Genomic DNA, 21313 nt, shown 5'->3' with positions numbered 1-21313 from the left:
ATTTGTCAGAACACCAAAAGGAAATGAATATTATGGTGTCAGGAAGGAAAAGGTGTTAATAGAGAAAGAAAATAAGAAAACTTCTCAGTCTTGGAACCCTGGGGCCTAATGAGGGGAGAGAGGGAGAAGACCCCACTGTACCAGAACAAGGACATCATCAGTAACCCCAAAGTGAGAGGATGCATCCTGGGCTAAGGATCATAGTCAGGAGAGAGGAGAGGTATCACAGGGCCCTGGAACTGGTGTTTTTAATGAAGGTAACAGGTCCAATGTCTAACACCTTGTCTAGATCTTATCCTCTTTGAGAGCATAAAATATGACCACATACTTTTTAAAAGCTCAAAAGTTTCTAGACCATTGTATGAATTAAACCAATCTTTATAATATGACACATATAAAAGACAATGTATATCATGATGGAAATTTTCTAGGGTGTACAGTGTAAGCAGATTAAGTTGCGTTATAACTATGTCTGTGCATGCAATGGAGAACCTCCTATTCACAGAAACTATAAATATTTACTACCTATTTCCCAATCAGAGTTTCAATATGAATTGAATGGTTTGCAGCAATTTTTATTTTATTTTATTTGGTAAAAAGATTTAGTCTAACAAAAATTTATTCCAGGAATCTTTTCTTTAGAAGCAGAGAGGAAAGACCTGATCATCACCTACCAATGAGAACAGAGCTCAACAACAGGGCTAGCAGCATTTTGATAGAATGATGAGGGCATAATGGTATCCATGGTTTTGCCTACCCCTACAGAAAGGCTCACAAGAGTAACTAAAGATCTAAAGAATAAGAAGCTATCTGTGAGGAGCAGACAGTTGGGGAGAGGTGTCTCTGTGAACATAAAGGAGGAACATAGCGTTGTGGGTAGATATTAATCTGAGCCAAGATTTTAGGCATGTCTGATAGTTTAATAAATTGTTCATGAAACTATTTATTCCACTTGATGGGGTCACAGGAAAGAGAGGGGAGGGATGTGAGGAGAGTGGACTAAAAGGAAGGCAATGGACAAATTAGAGAGGGTTTCTAGATTCCAAACTGCAATCAGGACTTCTCTAAAAGTTTTTAAGCAAGGAGGCAACAGTGGATTTGTACCTTGGAAAGGACTGGCTGACAGTCATGCTCCCAAGGGTGGTAAAATGTAGAGACTACGTCTGTGTGGAGACAATGACTAAGTTTAGAGTGCTTGTTGCCTCGTGGGGCAGCAATCTTGAGAGCTGAAATTCACAACAGATAGAGATAATTCACAGATGCTGAAATTCATAACAGATAGATATAAGGAGTGACATGCTAGAAATGTTAATAAGGCATAGTTAGATGGATAAAAGCCCAAGAATGTGGTTATCCGTTTACTTAGGAAGAGTGAGGGTAAGGTTTTGATTGAATGACAGGTAGAGATGGATGCCACCAATGAGATAGGAAAAGCTCCATGTGGACAGATAGAGCCACAGAGATATCTGTGAACCCTGGCAGAATGTCCCATTGGCAATAGGATGAAACTCAGCAGACAGTTCTGGATTAGAGTTATTGGCTAAGGAGGTGCCAATAAATAGACATCATTGAAGCTATACATATATGGTGAAAATGCATTTTTAAACAAGGGGATGATTAATGTAAAGGCTAGGCTTCCCTAAGATGTTCAGAATAAATCTTCCTAAAATGTGTCACTTTGGCATTGCTTAGAGCTGAGGTGAATCGAGTTCCTGCTCACAGAAAATTTTATCACTCCCTTAACTGTCTGGCAGAATGAAAATTGGGGGGTTTTTGCCTAGAATTAGAGTAAGGGTGAACATCTAATTATAGAGCTACTGGTCTCTGCCATGTGAGTTACTCTCTCTTTGTCATGGAGCCCCATCCTCTCTCTTCTTAAAACTCCGGGCTTCATTCCTTCACTCGGGATATATGATTTGGGAATTCATGTCTATGTAAAAACAAATAATTAAATTTCCCCCCCCTACTAATCTATCTGATGTTAATTTGATTGCATGACCATCCCAAGAAGAATCTAGAGGGATAGGCTTTCCTCTCCTCCCTAACAATCACAAAGTTTACAATGGTACATGTCTCTACAGTGGATCATGCCGGGGGAGGGTGCTTTCTGGGAAGCTGGTTGGGTTCTTGAAGGAAACAGATGATACAGTTGAATTAGTGGGAGGGAAGTTATAAAGGGATTACTTACAAAGGTGAGGCAGTGTGGGGGGGAAGGGAAAAAGCTAATGCAGTGCTCCATTGGCCAAAGTCAACTGGAAGTTAGAAGGTAAAGGAGTTGTAAATGGAGACCGTGCAGATCAGCTCTCTGGAGCACAGAACTCAAGGGACAGAGTAAGGCAAGCACACCAAGACAAAGGGCAAATGACTTTCTCTACACAATGAGCTCATTTCGTTCTCTTTTTAAATCAGCAAGTGTATGCCCTTTATACTAGTTTAAATGCGTGCTGTGTTTACAGCTTAAAACTGGAGGAAAACAGAACAAAAATAATACCTCCCCCCCACCTCATTCAGAGGTTACTTTAAAGATGTTTCAAAAGTAGAAATGAGGGGGGAAAAAAAGTAGAAATGAGGAGTAAGAAGCATTAACATGGCTGGCTAATAGCAGGCATTATTTTCTTACCCTGTGTTTCATTGAAAGCTCTGAAATCATAGGCACATCCCTATACATATGTGTCACCTACATGTCCCAGATGTCCTTGAGTATAAAATCAAGTTACCCTTTAATGTGCAATAGTCTGAGTTCCCATATGATTTGACAGAATTCCAGTTTTTCCAGCTGCTTGGCAAAAGGTATATAGGAAATTCCAGGTGAGCTTATATGTGACACAGATTATTCTGGTTGAGACTTGCCACATCAGAAAAGATCTATAAATCTTCTCTTGTCATTTTACAAGGATAAATTGACTACTGGAATTCTTATCTTGAAACGGTAGGGCCTCGATTAACCTCAGTTTGAAATAATACACAAATTAAAGTAAGCCATCTGAGGAGGCCTGCGTATTAGAATAACACTGCAAAACTTTTGTTAAAGTAACAGACTTTGAGATCAATCAGATCTAGGTTTGAATTCTGTGCCAAGCACTTACTTTCTGCAGAGAGCAGTGTAAGTCGGCTTTGTTGCCTCATCTTTAAAGGGAGGATTATAACATCCACTTAGCAAGATTATAGTTAGAGTTAAATTCGTTCAAGGATGTGCCTGGAACATATAGCATACTCTCTGAATTGTAGGTTTTGCTAGCTATTAATCTTTACAACAGCGACTTCTACAAAAGTGCAAAAACCTTAATTCCACAGGATCATTTCTTATATTGACATTCAAGAATGCCAAAGACAGCAATATTAAGTTCTTTAGTAACTGCAATTTTACAAAGAGCTACACTAATTCAGACCAATAGTTTAATTTATGGGCTATAATTTGATAAAGGGTTAGAACTGAAATCTTACAAACGGTTGTAGGAGCAAGGAGGTAATTTGCCCCTCTGTTCTCAGGCTGGTCCAGTAATCAAATTAACATCAGAAAGAATAGTAGGAGAAAGGAACAAATTTAGTTACTTATTTAGGAAAATAGATATGGCTATAAATTTTAAAGTCAATAGGATAACACAAGGATATTTATCCTGTGCTAAGAAATGGAACAGAGGCCTAGGCTATTCAAGGAGAGAGGAGGGGATGTGTATGTGAAGAGAGAGACAGAGACCAGAAACTCTGGATGTTTCCCCTACCATTTAGATAGATTTCTCTGATAAAGGTTATTTCTGGAAAAAAACCTAAATCTGGGTAATACTCCCAATTTTTATTCTTTTAGGTAGTTAGGAGTGTGACTAAAAAGTTTCTTCTAAACCACAGGGTATTGATTGACCCCAGCTCAAAATAATACATATGCCAAAGTTATGCATCTTGGGCAAGCTGGCCTTCAGGGTGTTTGTTAATACTGTACTTAAACTGTTTTCAAAATTCGGTTTCTCAATTTCACGTTTTGCTTATGTTAATTAGATCAACTCAGAACTGAGCATTCTGATGAGTTTACCAAATATATAAATTTCATTTGGATAGAAATACTCTTTGCTGTTAACCAAAAGTACAGATGTAGGTACCAGATGTGTACCTGGCAAACTTCTCTCGTTACTTGGAAGTAAGGGTATGTTTTGCTTGCCAAATAAATGGTGACTTGTTCCACTCATGCCAAGAAATGGAAAACAAAGGTAGTAAAAATTTGCTCTCAGAGAGAGCTTCTCTTTTTCTTTCTAGAATTCACTAAAAAGGGCATGTAACTTTTCCTTAAAACAGGGTGGTAAAGTTTTTGTCTTATGATCGAAACTTCTGCATTCAATTTTGCGAAGTCACAAACTGAGAAACTAAAATGTTTTTGAAATGTCAAATCCAGTCCTGAGACTACAGAGAAACAGAATCATCATGTTACCACACTTTAAACAATACAACAGTAATTAAAACAACATGGTATTGGCATAAAAATAGACATGTGGATCAACTGAATAGATCAAAAGCCCAGAAATAAACCCACATGTATATCACTACTTAATTCATGATAAAGGAGTCACAACGATACAATGGAGAAGGGACAGTCTCTTTAACAAATGGAGCTGGGAAAACTAGATGCCACATGTAAAAGAATGAAGTCCGATCACTCCACAACCCCCGGAATAAAAATAAGCTCTAAATCATATATATAGGTTAGCTTTACATGTTTTTAAAACCTGAGTATGAAAGGAAATGGTAAAGGTAACGAGGAAAAAAAGTAGGATAACATTTTTGTAGACTCAAGGTGTGAAGGAATATTTATTTTTAAAATATTTTATTTTATATAATTCTTACATCATTTTTCATTTTTGCACAATGTGTACTTTTTTGCAACCCCCCCCTTATTTTGACCCTAGTCCTTCTCTCCCTACCCTGCCCTCCCCCAGTGTGTCTCTGGTTTATAGTTGCTTGTTGATTTTGATTTTTACTTTGTATTAATTAGTCTTTTTCCTGGTCCCTTATTTAGGTTTTCTAAATTCCTGCTATGAGTGAGACCATCCGGTATTTTTCTTTTTCTTTCTGACTCACTTCGCTGAGCATGATCCGGGAAGGGATATGTAAATGAGAACCAAATACTACAAGTCCAAAGGTAAATGATAAAACTGATAGATTAGCTTCTATTGAAATTAAGGATTTGTCTCCAAGAAATACACAGATAAGATAAACACACTGGTGGCAGATTGGGAAAAATATCACAACACCTAAAATCTAAAGGTGATTATGTTGTTGTAGAGACTCCCCCTAGACACAGACCCGAGTCTGAATCAGATTTCGAAAAAGCTTTTATTAGCTGGCCAGCGACTGTCCCTCTCCAAGGGAGCAGCCCCGAGCAAGGGGTGATAAGGAATTTCAAAGCCAAAAACTGCACCTGAGAGTGTGCAGTTGCCAGAGAAAGTGGGAGTACAGAAGACAAACTGTGCTGTTATAAGCAGCAGAGCATTTCACCACATCCCAGGTCCCAGACCCAAAGGGTACATACATCTTATTTTTCTGACAAGAACCCGGCCTCTATTGTTTTGGACTGGAATTTTCCCACAGTCCTAACTTATCCTCCTGAGATAGCTCAAGCTTAGGCCTCGTGTGGTCTCCTACGTTTCACATTGCTCCCATTTCACAATGTCAAGAAGAAAGAAGAATAAAAATCAACAAAAGATAGGGAATGTAACAGAAAAAAAGTCCAAAGGATATGAAGCAATGTTCAGAAGAGGAAATACGAAAGACTAACCAGTGTGTAAATAGATGTGCAGCCTTGTTATTAATTAAACACAAACTAAAGATTAAACTTTAGGTACATTAGATAGACAAATTAAGCATCAGATAGGTAAAAAATTAAGTAATCAGAAAATGTTAAATTATAATTAAAATTACAAAAACAGAGGGAAATGGTAATGATTATGCACAACGGGTGGGAATGTGGCATTTTAGCCATGCAGGAAAGCAATGGGTAGTCCTCAGGTCCATAACCAAGAAATTTTTCACCTAGGTATGGTCCTCACAAAGCCTCGACCACACAAGTCCACAGACATGGGATCTGCCTGCAGGAGCACCTTCACAGCTAAAGGTATTACATGTGTGCAGCCAAGTATTACAGATGAGCCAAGTCTAGGAAAGGAATCTTAAGCAGCAATCAGAAGGAATACCAATATAATCTTAAAAACAGAGTATTGTGTTTGAAAAGGCCAGAGAAAAAGAGCACTAGTACAATACTGCTTAAGTAAATTTAAAACAAGCTTATATATAATCAGCAAGGTATTTCTTATGAGATACATGTATCTACACATCTAGACAGACAGATAGATGGATGCATGTATAGCTATATTTTAAACTTTAAGAGTAGTACACAGGAACCATGAGCCACTACACTGATGAATCATGGTCTCTCAACCATTTCCCACATAGGAGTCAGTTCTGGAGCAGAGTCCCTTCAATGAAGAAGTGACAGTGTTCTTTGAGGAAGGCACTTCATCACTATCACAATTATGAACTTTATTTTGTTCCTGAATCTCTAAGGAAGAAATACGTGACCCTTTACCAGAGTGACTAAGCACTGGTTAAGTGGTAACCCCCAGTCTTTGGGGATGTCATTAGACACTGAATTTGGGCTGACCCTAATCTATATTGAACCAGATCCCACTTGGATCTATCTGACAGAGTGAGGGGGCAGATGAAATCAAGACATGGTTTGAATTTGCCTCAAATGTTTGTCAGTAAACTCACAAGATTTCTCTAGTGCCTGAGTATGCAGTTGAAAGATTTGAATTGAAAACCCTACAACTATGAAGTAAAGGATATTATTGTATTAAAGACTAAGTGGCAATCGTTTGGACTGTCTTCCTTTTAAACGTGTCAATCCAAAATAATAGCTCATGCCTACAGGAATCTCAGCAATCAACGCCACCCACCACCAAAGACTTAGAGAATGTGGTAATTGAAGGGTAACGACTATCACATCCCTATTTAAGTCACTTGTTGGGCCTGTGAGCAAGACACTTGGATCTTGGGAATGGTAGTTTTAATCTTAAATATAATCACATGTGGGATAACTCCAAGTTAAGATATTTATACAAATGTGGTCTATTTCTTGAAGCAAATCGACTCAATTCAGCCCTGAAAAATCACTGCGACAAGGGAACACAAATGGGTAGATGCATAAGTAGCAACTAGCTTGTGATAATTTGCAGAAATAAGTACTAAACTACTTAGCATAGCTGGGGAGGAAGTTGTCATCTTTGAGCATCAGTTACAAAGTCTGTAGCGTGTAAGCTGAGGATAATCATACCTACTGTGCAAGGTTGCCCTGTGGATTATAATGAATACATGAGTCCTTTGACATTTACCAGGTATTCACTGTGCGGTGGTCATCTTTTAGAGAGGTGGCAGTCTCTAAAGGAAAATTGTTAAGAGCAGAGATTTTGGAGTCATATTAAATGTTGGAATTTCAGTGTTTACAGACTTTTAGGGCTTGTTGGTTATGTTCTCAAAGTTTTGTTTCCTCTTTTGTAAAATGGAGTTAAATATACTTATTTATTGATTTTCTTTAAAACATTCAATTAGATAGACTATAACACTTGAAAGTACTTAAGAGGTAATAGCACTTAATTTTATGATGTAGTGTCCAGGGGAGTGTCATAGATGTTTAATTGATGACCGGGATGAATTGGGAACATGGCAAAAATCAAGGTAATGGAGATACCTAATCTAATCTGATCGATGCTGTTAACAGAATTAAGTCCAGAAAGGTAAAAGTAAATTTGTGGTCCCAGACATAGTTAAGGAGAGAGCTGGGACCTAAATTCAACATTTCTAAATCTTGCGTCAATTTTTTTTATTTATAATAATTAAAATATTATACTTGTATGAGCTATAAAATTATCATGCCTATTTAGTTTCCCAATGCACAATTCTCTGAAGATAAGATGTGTCTATTACAGAATTATATACTTGGTGATAGCTGTAATATACCACCCTTGTGTGTGGAACCTTTATTCAAACCCATCTTTTAAACATAATACAATATGGTAGTTGTGAGGCCCCCAGCCCCTTTCTTCTGGGGATTTTACTTGGAGCCCAAAGTTGCTGCTGGTTAAGCTAAATGTAGAGTCAGGCAGGGAGCCTCTCATCAGAACAAAAGTCTTGGTATGAAGATATCTGCTGAAAACCACAGGCAGAATTATGCCAGATTAGCATAGCCAGCTAGAGCACCTTGACAGGATGTTAAGTGTAAACAGGGACTAGAGAGAGGATGTTCTGATCAGCAGCAACAATGGAGGCCCCCAAGAAAGAGCTCCTATTCACTACCCTCTAGCTCGTGGCAGACTATAATGCATCTCCAAACACATCCCCACCACACACATGCCTCTACACATTCCTCCACATACTTACCCACTTTCCCTGAATCTGACCCCCAAATAAATGTGAGACTTGCTGTGCGGGAAGGTTCTACATCTCCAGAGATGAAGCCCCGGTAGGTGTCTCTCTCTCTTTCTCTCTCTACTTGGACTTTGAGTTGTTTTTCCTCCATCCCACACCGCTCCCAAGGTTGCCACCCCATGGGGAGACAGGTAGCGCCCTTAATATCTGTAACAACTACAAAAGGAAAAAAAAAGACATGAATTCATTTACTCAATATTTTAAAGTTTTTTATGTCCCAGGCAATATTCTAGGGGCTGGGAACATAAGGGTAATAAAAAACAAACAGCACTTTAGAGGAGAAAGGCAATAATAAATGTAAAAGTAACATATACTGCATTGCATCTGCCTTTATGGCACTTATGATAAAATGGCCCAGTGTAAGGGTATCTCTTACAGATGTTTTCAAAGTCTGTTGTTTTAAAAGAAGTGCTAAAATACACTATTTGAAGTGACAACTTGCCTAATGACTATATCTTCTGTACATCCAACCTCTGCGAAAAGTGCCTATGAAAGACCATTTCATACACATCAAGGAAAGAAAAAAGCGGAGCTGACCTTAAGAGAAAAAAAGTATCACCTTATGAGTTCAACAGTATCTACAGGGTTTTAGCCAGGTACTGGGAAGTCCTTCGTAGGCAGATACAAGCCAGGTACTGGGAAGTCCTTCGTAGGCAGATACAATCTATCGTATGGATGGGGAAAGGAAAGGGGGAGAAATTTCAAAGAAAGAGGATGACAGACTTTGAGAATTACCTTAAGAAAAAGGATTGGAATAAGCAAAAAAATTTTTCTTATTCAGCAGCTAGAAAGCTACAAGAGAAATGTGATGAGGGCCTCCCTGGTGGTGCAGCAGTTGAGTGCTGGGTTGTGAAGCTGCCCACAGCCTCTGCAGCCCCGGTTCAATCCCCGGCCAACAGGCGAGGGTCCCAGATGGCGCGCAGACCTCTCCTGCCGCCCGCTGCTCCCCTCAGCAGTGTGCTTCGGTCCTTCTGCCTGCTCTGCTCCCTGCTCTGGCTCTGGTGAATTCTCTCACTCTCCCGCACTTCTGACTGTACCCAGTGCTTGTATAAATAAATAAATAAATCTTTTTAAAAAAAAGCTGATTTAAAAAAAGAAAAATGTGAGGAATTTTGCACCATTATTAAAAAGAGTTTTCAAATTCCTGAAATTATGCACCACATGTAAGAGACTGGGCCTGGAATATGGGGATTTTGAGATAAATTAGAAAAGTTTTCTTTTTTTTTAATGAAGAAATAAAGAGTGGATGAAGTATTCATATTTGTGAAATGGGAAAGAGAATGAATTATTTTAAAGTCTGTTTGCCCCCTTTCCTAGTTATACTTTTCTATCATAGTGACCAATAATCATGACCAATTTATTTAAAGCTTGTGATTTCCTTCAAAACACATGATGGGAAGAAGGTGGAACTCTTAACTGAATCTAAGCTCTCCTGTGGTGACTATCTGGACAATGAACCAAGACACAGTTGGTTCTGACATGTCTTCATTTCAATATACAAATGCCTCCAGCACTGAGCAAGTAAATTCCAGCAAACGTAGCAATAGCAACTGTCACAGTCTGTCAGAACAACCCCCAAGCAAATTGAACTTCCAAGAAGCCAGCATAGTTCCGTAATCTGTTCCCTAAAATATATGACTAATGCACATGAACACTGTAATAAACACAGTTCTACCTTGTTATCACCTGCTATATATGGAGCTGTTTCATTGTCAGTTAACTTCACTTTCAGTGGCTACAGTTTCTGGCCCACATCCTCAGCCTCTTTTTTTTTCTTTTAAAGATTTATTTTACTTATTTATGTATACAAGAAATGAGGTAGAGGCCAGAGGTGTGGGGGTGGTGAGAGGATTCACCAGAGACAGAGTGGGGAACAGAACAGGCAGATTTACTGAAATATGGTGCTGAGGGGAGCAGCAGGGAGCAGGGAGACAGAAGAGGTCTGCTGCACCATGTGGGTTAGCTCCCTGGAAGAAATAGAATTCTGGCAGCAGTGGCCGGGGATAGCTTGATAGCACTGAAACTTTAACCCCTGTGCAACCAGTAAGGCCCTTGATCAGCCTCTTCTAAAAGCCAGTCAGCTTTGACATAGAGTACTGAGAGAAAGTTTGGGTTAGTGAGGTTTTTTTCCCCACAGAATACATCGTTTTGTTAATAAAAAAGCATATCTAATCAACAAAAGCATTGCTCAAAATAACAAACATGTTTAACAAGATTACAGGATAAAAGAAAAAGTTCAGTTAAAAAAAAACAACTTTCTATACTCTAATAATGAATAATTAGAAAATGCATTTTTAAAAACACTGCTGTTTAAAATAGTATAAAAACCCCAAATATCTAAGAATAAATCTAGTAAATGCGTACAAAATTCTTATGACAAATTTTAAAAGACTTAAATGAATGCAACAAGGCTAAAAACTTGGTATTTTTATGTCATTTCTCCCTAAAATAACCTATAGATTCATTTTATTTATTTTTAAATTAATTTATTTATTTATATTAATAAAATACCACGGTTTTACATCCTTGTTAACTTTTGTATAGTACAGGATTTCTCCCCTCTGGTGTGGTCACTATAATTCTCCCCCCACCAAAGCACCCACAGTCATCCACTATAGTCAGTTGTGTCCCCCCAACTTCTCTCCTCCCCTCTGCCCCCTCCCCTCTCCTCCCTCCTCTCTACTGCTCCCATCCTTCCTGGATGAACATTTTTTAAAATCAAGACCAGAAAAACAGTCCATGTCCTAGGGATAATGATTTAAGAATAAAAACTTCAATTGCCAACACAAAATTTATTTGGGATAAAGGGGAACAGACTACGCTACCCCAAAATATGGTACTTGGGCATACTGATTATTATGAATTAAAGATACTTGAGAAACAGCAGGTGCACTCTGATCCTTCCTTGTTCCCCCTAAAACAAGAGATAAATCTCCCATGAAAAGCTACCCTAGCTGTAACCAGGAAGGTGGAAAGCATCCTTACTATTGATATAGGAAAATTAAGGGACCATATAAACAAACTAGCTATTTTATCAATTTACTACCCTAAGACCAAACTCCTTTGTCTTGTTAATTTTACACAAATATGTTGCTTCTTTGTAGTAAAGATATAAAATCTTCCTGCTTTGGTCACTTCTTTAAGTCTCATTTTTATGGGGTTCCCATATATGCAAAATTTAATTTTGTTTTTCTTTTATTAATGTATTTATGTCAATTCAATCATTAGACCAGCAAAGCACAGGGGAAAAGGGAAATATTTCCCCTGCATGGTCGTTCTTCCAAAATCTAACTCTCTTATCTTCTGGAATGAAGACATCGAGGCTGTTGGAATAAGAGCATTTATAGTTTCTCCTTCTCAATAACTGATTAAAAAAAGTTCCCCTAAATAGGTCTCTCTGTCAAATAAAGATAATAAAGAGTTCTCGAGTTTTTAATAAAAGAATGCCTATTATAAGAACTAGGCACTTTAATATAGAGGCAAAATAAAGGAGATAAATACTTCTTGTTCTAGGCTCCACAATCAGAATAATGGGCTAACAATCTAAAGTATTTCCTGGGGCCTCCCTGGTAGTACAAGGGGTTAAGCACAGAACTATGAAGCAATCCGAAGCCTCTGCAGCACGAGTTCAATCCCCAGCCAGACAGGGAGCAACCCACATGGCGCAGAAGACCTCTCCTGTCTCACCCGCTGCTTCCCTCAGCAGTGTTTTTCATTCAGTCTGCCTGTTCTGTTCCCTGTCACTCTGTCTCTGGTGAATCCTCTCACCCCCCACATCTCTGGCCTGTACCCCAGCTCTTGTATGCATAAATAATTAAATCTTAAAAAAAAATGAAGTATTTCCTCATCTATTCTCAACAGAAAAAAAAAACAGCTGAACAATTATTCAAAAACAGTACCCAGAAATTCCCACTTTTAAACATTATATTTCATTAGTCAGAAATGTTCAACTCCTTGTGACAACAGAAACATTTCTTAAATGGTCAGCATAAATAAAGTAAATTGAGCAACTTCCCCCTCAACTAAACTATGAGCAATCATAACATAAACACTCATATCCTTAAAAGAGAGCAACTGAAAATAATGGAGCCAATGTTGGGGCTATGGAAAAGGAACAACTTTTTTTAAAAGTAGCTTTTGATTTTTTCTGATATGGAACACTTATTTCTGTGAGATATAGAAATAATAACTAACACACAGTAATTACTGTGTGCACAATGCTGTACTGTTTTACATGAGTTATTTCATTTATTCCTCATACAATTACGAAAAATTATTACTACCCCCTTTTTAAAAGATTAAAGAATAAGTGACTCAATCCACGGTGGTAGTAAGAGAAGCAGAAAGAGTCATATTCTGGGCAAATTTTGATGGTAAAGTCTAAAGCCTATGTAGATTGATATGATACAGATGAGAAAAGGAGACCATTGGAGATGGTCTCAAGGTTTGGGTTCTGAGCATTTGGAAGAAGAGAGAAAAACTGCAGGAAACACAGGGATATTGGAGAAGACCAGGAGTTTGGTTGCAGATAAATTAAGTTTGAGATGCCTCTTATAAATCAGAGTGGAGCTTTTGGGAGATAGTTAGCTATGCAAGTCTGGGGGTTCAAGTAAAAGATTCAAGCTAGAGATAAAGTATATTCAGAGGTGGAAGAACAAACAAAGGAGAATGAGAAGGAATAGACAGTGCGAGAGAAAGTTACCCAAGAGGGGTAGCATACTAAGTAAGGTTAAGAGAAGAAAGGAGTCTGTGGTGTCAATTGCTGCTAAGTCAAGTAAAATGCAGCTGGAGAACTTCCTTATGTTGTAGTTAGCAAGAATGGGTATTTTGTAAACAGCCGTTTCACTTTACTACAAGGATCCTTTTTATCATTTAAATGTGAAACTTCAAGCATATCAACTCCTAATAACCCTCACATTATTATTCAGCTACTAATTTAAATTATCCTTTAACATGTCCATTCTTTTTTCTTAAAATAAATATCTTATCCAGTGCTTACCAATGCCACCACTCTTTCAGGCCTCTGTTACTGCAGGACTGGATTGCCTAGTATTGTCTGAAGCTAATTTCTGGTTTCTACTCTCCCCACCATTCCCCAGTTCCGAGTAGTCATCTTGGAACAATTTTTCCTCAGGGATTCCCCTAAGCTATTTGACTCTCCTCAGAAGCATACTAGCAATTTTTCTCACCCATTTCCCAACTCCAGCATGCAAACATGTCCTCCAGATACACAGCACACCCCTATGTACTTGCAAGCTGCCATGGTTTGCCTGAACTCCACAGAAAAGAACCCACAACTGGAGTGACTCAGCAGGATGCATGGACCCCTCTTCTGGTCAGAACTTGACAGAATGTGTCAGGCTTTCATCATCCAGGAGAAAGTGGGGCGCGTTGAAAAACACCCACCCAATTAACTGGTCAAAGGACTGTTGTTTTCTCATAATTATATGCCTGCACATTTGTTAGGAATGGTTAAAGTAAAATTAAAAAACAAAAAGCTTATAGTTCCAAATACTGGCAAGGATGAGCAGCAGGAGGAACGCTCAGTCTCTATGGTGGGAATGCAAAAACAGTTTGGTCACTTTGAAAAATAGTTTGGCAGTTTCCTGTAAAGTTAACATGTGACCCAGCAGTCCTACTCTTAGGTTTTTACCCTAGAAACATTTGAATCAGTGTTTGCAGCAGCTTTATTCAAAATTACAAAACTGGACACTTTACTCCTAACCATAAAAGTGGCCATCAAATGGTGAAACAGACCAGCAAACTGTTGCACATTTCAGTCCTACAACAAACTCCTGCTGCATATAAGAACATGGGTGAATCTCAAAAGCATTATAGTAAGTGAAAAAAAAAACAAGACATCAGGTTACACAGTGAATGATTCCACTACATGGCATTCAGGAAAAGGAGGGACTATAGAGACAGAAAACAGGGTGTCGATCAGGGGCTGGAGGTGTGTGGAGGGTATGATTATAAGGAGGCCTGTGAAACTTGTTTCAGTCATGGAAAATATAACTATACGGTGGTATTGGCTTGTCAAAATCAGAATAGTACATCTAAAATGGGTGAACTTTACTGTGTGTAAATAATATCCAAGAAATCTAATTTTAGAAAGAAGGTTTTGTTTTGTTTTTTTTTTAAAGAGGCATGTATTTTATTTATTTATTTGTTTGTTTTGTTTGTTTATACAAGCACTGGGTACAGTCAGAAGCGCGGGAGGGTGAGAGAATTCACCAGAGCCAGAGCAGGGAGCAGAGAAGGCAGAAGGACCTAAGTACACTGCTGAGGGGAGCAGCGGGCGGCAGGAGAGGTCTGCGCGCCATGTGGGACCCTCCTCTGGTGGCCGGGGAGCAGCCGGGGATCGAACCGGCGCTGCAGAGACTGCGGGCAGCTTCACAATCCAGCGCTCAACCGCTGCGCCACCGGGGAGGCCCTAGAAAGAAGGTTTTATGAAGGCAAGCATTCTGTTTTATTCAGAGCTTTCTTCCTAACAACTAAAGCAGTAATTGGCACAATAAGGAAAAGGAAAAAGGGAAAGGAAGAGGGAAATGCAGGAAGGAAAAGCACAAAGAAGGGCAGACAGGAAAAAGGAAGGGAGGGAGGGAGAAGAAAGAACAGAGGGGAGGGGAAGGGACATTAATTCTAGATTTTAGTCTGAACGTTATTTAGATTCTTTAACCCAAAAATTTTCAAAATTTATGTAGCTCATTCTAAAACCCCAATTTATGAAACATTTCAAATTTCTTTTACATACTGGAGCAGAGAGTAAAAGTTTACATCTTAGAGTTTGTGTCCCATATACTCTTCTCAATTTTTATTTTTATTTTTTTAAAGATTTATTTATTTATGCATACAAGAACTGGGGTACAGGTCACAGATGTGGTGGGGTAAGAGGATTCACCAGAGACAGAATAGGGAACAGAATAGGCGGATTGACTGAAACACACTGCTGAAGGGAGCAGCAGGTGACCCAGGAGAGGTCTGTTGCACCATGTGGGTTGCTCCCTGGCTGGGGATCGAACTAGTGCTGCAGTGACTGTGGATAGTTTCATAGGTTGCGTCTCAACCCCTTGCGCCACCAGGGAGGCCACTTCTTCCCAATTTTTAAAACACAAATACAGATTAGGAAACTTTATTTCTTGTTGAGAAAGAAGAAAATTCACAATACAATATATTTTTTAATTGATTGAGAGTCTAAAAGAACATATAACTATTTATCTTTGCATATTATTATTGAAATTTCTATTCAGATTGCTTAAACTGGAAGTCAAGACAGGTCAGGCCAAGTTAGATTTCTCTATATAAACTCATTAATGCAGGGTTAAGGTTAGGGTTAGGGTTAAAAAAAATTAAGTAAAATAAATAAACTCATTAATGCAAATGTTTGTGAGTTCCAGTGGCAAGCAATAAAATGTTAAAGAGGACTGCCTTCAGTTAATCAGCATGCTAAGTGTCAACCTTCTGTTCCATGAAGTTCAAGTGCAAAAATGGCTCCGTGTTGATCCAAGGTACATTGTATGGAGGATGTCACAATGACTAGCAAGCTTGAAAAGTAACAATAACCAAGATAGCTCAGATAAGAAAAAGAGCACACAAGAGTTGCTCAATACTTTAAATATCAATAAATGATTTTGGAAATAGTACCTCCACGATATGGCTGGTAATATCATTATAAATTAAACCTTTGGTTAAAAACAGTGCTCACTTCCTTTGATTCACTTATCTTTCACATGCTTTGAATAGGTTGGAATTTCTGAATGCCCAATTTTTTTTTTAGATTTATTTATTTATTTATTTATGCATACAGAAACTGGGGTACAGGCCAGAGGTGTGGGGAGGGTGAGAGGACTCACCAGAGACAGAGTGGGGAACAGAACAGGCAGACTGAATGAAATGCACTGCTGAGGGGAGCAGCGGGCAAGTCAGGAGAGGTCAGCTGCACCATGTGGGTAGCTCCCTGGCTGGGGATCAAACTCGTGCTGCAGTGGCTGCAGATAGCTTCATAGGTTGCTTCTTAACCTCTTGTGCCACCAGGGAGGCCCATGAATGCCCAGTGTTGATGAAGATAAGAAGCCTTCGTCTTTAAAGGTCAATTATAGATTGTCACTGTACAGTAAAGCCCTCTGTGTTCCCTGGGAGTTACTCACTCTCTCCTGTGCCAGACACGTTTCCTTAATCTCTGGCTGGAGACATCAACCTCTACCTTCCTAAGACGTAGTAATAAGAAATAATGCCAATACTATAAATCACATTTAAAACCTCATACAATGGTGGGCCTCCCTGATGGCGCAGGGGGTTAAGACTCAGCCTATGAAGCTATCCACAGCCACTGCAGCATGAGTTCAATCCCTGGACAGGGAGCTACTCACATGGCGCAGCAGACCTCTCCTGACTTGCCCGCTGCTTCCCTTCAGCAGTGTATTTCAGTCAGTCTGCCTGTTCTGCTCCCCACTCTGTCTCTGGTGGATCCTCTCACCCCCCACACCTCTGGTCTGTGCCCCAGTTCTTATATGCATAAATAAATAAATCTTTAAAAAAAACCACACACACAAAACCTCATATAATGGAACAAAGGAAATGAGCTGATTTTTACAAAGAAAAGTTACAGATGGCAGTAAAGAGGTGAGAAAGTATTCAACCTCACTGGATGGTAGAATGGATTCCATTTTTTCCTGTGAAACCAGAAACCATTTTTAGTGATATAAGAGTTAGTACTAATAAGGATGCCATGGTAGACCATTTTACATGTTGCTTTTGGGAGTATAAACAGGAACAAGATTACTGAAATATTTTGCAAGCAGATCTAAAATGGCCAGAATCTTTGACAGTAACTTTAAATCTAGATACCTGCCAAGTAAATAATTAGGAGTGCATGAAAAAATGTCTGTATTAAAAGGCCAAACATTACATTATATGCCCAGCCCTGGTTCATTTGTAGAATGACCCCATCCAAACTTTAAATAAGATGTTTATGAAGAGTCATTAAAGAAACAGAAAATGTTAAGTGTATACTTAGCCAAAGTCAGATAAGCTGTGTGGTCAACATAGCTGTGTAATCATTTAAGAGATGATATATACAAAGAATTAGAGAAAAATAGCCAAAAATCCTAATAGGAGTTCTCTACAGGTGGTGAGATCATACTTACTATTTTTCTTGTTTCTTTACACATCTCCATATATTTCATACTTTCTACCTGAGAATGTATTGAAAAAGCTAAAAAAAAAAAGTTTTAAAAGTTAGAGATGATTAGTAACAGAAGCTAGATACAAAGGGTACAAAGTACAATATATAAACACAGGAAAAAGCAATCTGTGTCAAAAGTGGTTAGTCATGAGCCAGAGGGCAGAGAGATCCGGAATATAAGGGGAATTTGGGGTGCTGGCAACATTCTATTTCTTCTGAGTGCTGGTTTCTTAGTATATTCAGTTTTTGAAAATGAATAATTATTTTTTATAAGTACACTTTTCTGTAAGTATATTTAATTTACTAAAAAAATTTTAAAGAAAAAGTTTTATAGTTCCTCCCCAGAAATATGCAAAATTGGTTATGTTAAAGACCCTAGATGTCATTATAAACATCACATTATCCAACGATCTATTTTCTCAGTAGAGAATGTAATTCATCCCACTACAGCAAGCAATCAAGTGAAAAAAAAAAAATAGCAGTTCAGACCTAGTCTTCAGATCCTCACAGGTAATACTAAATGCTCTCTAAAGTTAATAAAGGCTGTCAAGCAAATGTCTGAGGGGCGTGCAGAGAAGTGTTACACTAGAACCATGACTCATCTGTGTATTTCATTGATGAGAAAGTGCATTGCCTTTTCCTTCCAGGCAAGGAGATAAGGAGACTTTTCACACACGGTTCTTGTAAGTGGGTGGAATCCTGGAGGTGAATGAAAACAGGTAAGCAGAAAGAAAGTGAAGGAAGATGAGGTTTATCGAGTTAAGGCCACACCTGGAGATTGGTAAGAAAGGGTACCTGAAAAAAGATCTTGCAAATAATACCTATCTGTGCCTACACAGAGGCAGTCAATTAAAGCAAAGTATAGAAAGCAAACTACAATGTTGGGAAAGAAATATAATTTTAAACTGATGAACATTTTTAAACAAAAAGTTGTTAAATTAATGAAAAATGAGGCAAGTGGAAAATGTATTAGGAAGACTATGCAGTCAAAGGAAGAAGGAAAAATAAAGCCTTAGAATCTATTTTCCTTCCTCCACTTACTTATTTTTAACATCAAGAATTTTCTCACGAGTGTCCTGAAATCCCCTAAGATACAAATCTTTGCTTCCTCAATCTTAAAACAATGAGTCATCTATTTAGCACAATGGAACACCTGCCTTTTCCCAGATTCAAAGTGCCTTTTCTAGAAAGCAAAATGGGTTTTTGATAGCTTTCAGTAAAAGGTAGAAGATTTATGCCATTTGAAGAGAAACCAGAAAATCGTTTGGCTTAAAGAGACACTTTCTTTCAGGCTAGAGTTCAGCGAGTTTTGCCCAGGAAAACAGGGGCAGGCAGTCGGCAAGGGCAGGATTGACTCTGGTTCTTGGTCAGAGCCAACCTCAGGACGCATCAACTAAGGTGGCCAGTTAGTTGGTCAGTGCTTAAGTCACCATATGTACAAAATGCCGACAAACAAAATTGGCGCTGCCCACAGGTTTCAGTTGTGGGAATTCAATAATATAATGGCTGTCTGAAAGGACTTCTTAAGCAATAAAACAAACAAGAAGTTCCTGTTACTACTAGATCTGTCAGTTAGAACTGAGAGAAGGCCCAGATGCTCTGGCCAACCACAACGTAAAAGATGAAAAGACATACTAAGGAGAGTTACTAGGCCATGGCCCCAAGCTAGATGTCTGTGCTTGAGAGGCAGACAGGTACTATTCCCTACTTGTGGCTGAAATGGATTTATGGGTACAAGTCAGAAGCCATCCAGCTGCTTCTTTAAACAGAAAAACAATGAAATACCTTTCTATGTCTCTGCTTCCTTTCCTAAGCTCCTGTCTTTGAACTCTCTGAGGTACACCAGTATCCACCCAACAAATTCCATTATTTTTTACTAAAACAATATGGCAAGAAAGGCCAGCAAAAGAACTTGAAGCCTCACACTTAGTGCCATGGAGACATTGTGAATCTTAAGCACAGCCATGATGAAAGAGAAGAGATTTCCCCTCCTCCCTGACACCAGCAGGAGCGGATGATAGAGAGAGGAGACAATCACATGGTGACAGACTATGTTGCTGCAGTGACCAGGTAAAAGGGGCTGAGACCAACATGGTGACTGTGTAGTCATATGTAGAGAAAATGACAGAAATAAAGAACATTTTCTAGACCAGTCGATATTCCTTCAAGTCACATATGTAATTCAAAATTCTCCTGTAACCACATTAAATAAGTATGAAAAAGGACAAAGAATGATAAAATTAATTTTGATAATATTTTATTTAACCATCTCAAAAAATATTAATGACATGTTTTATTCTTTTCTTTTGTGCTAAGTCTTCCAGATCCAGAATGTATTTTGCAGTTACAGCCCACGTCTGTTGGGACTAATCTCATTAAAAATATACTCAGAGACCACACGGAGCGAGTAGCAAGTCTAGACTCTTAAAATGTCTTTAGATGTTTTACCCTTTCTTGTCTTCTAGCCTCCAGTCCAGACTAGGTTTACAGAATTCTTAATCCAAATCTTCATTTTATTAAAAAATAAATGTATGCCCAATATATTTTTTTGTTTCAAAATCTTCCATTTAAAAGAGGAGTCTGTTCACATAAAATGGAACTAAAGCAAGGTTTTCACCGTGAGTGTTCTAGCTCAAAACTACAATCCTAGCAAATTGTCTAACACCCCTTTATGGGACCAGTCTCCCCTAAAGGGTCTGAGGGGATTTTCTCAATGTGTACAGAGTAGGGCTCTTGCATTAAGTGTCACCTTGGCATGAGAACTAGAGGTCAACTGAGGCCTGTGAGCCTCAGCATTCTATTGCTGTTCTTTTTTTTTTTTTTTTAAGATTATTTATTTATATAAGAGCTGGGGTACAGGTCAGAGACACAGAGGGTGAGAGGATGAGAGGATTCACCAGAGACAGAGCAGGGAGCAGAACAGGCATAGTGACTGAAATACTCTGCTGAGGGGAGCAGTGGGCACCTTGGCATGAGAACTAGAGGTCAACTGAGGCCTGTGAGCCTCAGCAGTCTATTGCTGTTCTTTTTTTTTTTTTTTAAAGATTATTTATTTATACAAGAGCTGGGGTACAGGTCAGAGACACGGAGGGTGAGAGGATTCACCAGAGACAGAGCAGGGAGCAGAACAGGCATAGTGACTGAAATACTCTGCTGAGGGGAGCAGTGGGCACGACAGGAGAGGTGTGCTGCGCCATGTGGGCATCTCCCTGACTGGCTGTGAATCGAACTCGCGCTCCGAGGCTGCGGACGGCTTCATAGCACTGTGCTCAACCCGCTACGCCACTGGGAAGGCCCGGTCTATTGCTATTCTTAAAGAATGCAGATTATTTATGTTCCACAAACAGGTGAAAGCATCCAGTGTCACCCCACGAGAGTTTCATTGAGGTGTGAAGCATGTGCACCTATAAAGTGTAAAAATGTACCCCTAAAGTTGGATATGCAAAGATTAATAAAATTTGAAGAAAAAAAAAAAACGAAGAAGAAACACAGATTGTTTTGAGCTGGGAGCAGTGGAGACTTTGGAAACTAAGAGAAGCTTTTTCCTTATTTCACTTTCTTGCCTTTTTTCCTAATCAAAAAAGCAATCATTGCTCTCCCTTTTTATGACTAGAAGGATGTAGTTTGGAGAGTACCTGCAGGTGTAACCTGTTTGGAGAG

General features: G+C 38.8%; 1 long non-coding RNA gene across 4 annotated transcripts; it reads left to right on the top strand.

Moving 5' to 3' along the window:
- Positions 1-799: 799 nt before the first annotated feature.
- LOC119253463 (uncharacterized) lies at positions 800-19798 on the top strand. Of its 4 annotated transcripts, XR_008552787.1 has the most exons (6): positions 800-872; positions 5006-5128; positions 6023-6100; positions 15867-15977; positions 18301-18372; positions 19468-19798. It is a non-coding gene; the product is annotated as an uncharacterized LOC119253463 (long non-coding RNA). The 4 variants fall into 4 exon arrangements; XR_005127084.2 differs by lacking the exon at positions 15867-15977; XR_008552786.1 differs by lacking the exon at positions 15867-15977 and having other exon boundaries at positions 800-876.
- The last annotated feature ends 1515 nt before the right edge of the window (positions 19799-21313 follow it).

Source organism: Talpa occidentalis, unplaced genomic scaffold, assembly GCF_014898055.3.
Source record: "Talpa occidentalis isolate TD23 unplaced genomic scaffold, MPIMG_talOcc4v2.1 talOcc4.2, whole genome shotgun sequence".
Taxonomy (NCBI): Eukaryota; Metazoa; Chordata; class Mammalia; order Eulipotyphla; family Talpidae; genus Talpa; species Talpa occidentalis.
This window is presented reverse-complemented; position numbering and strand designations above follow the sequence as displayed.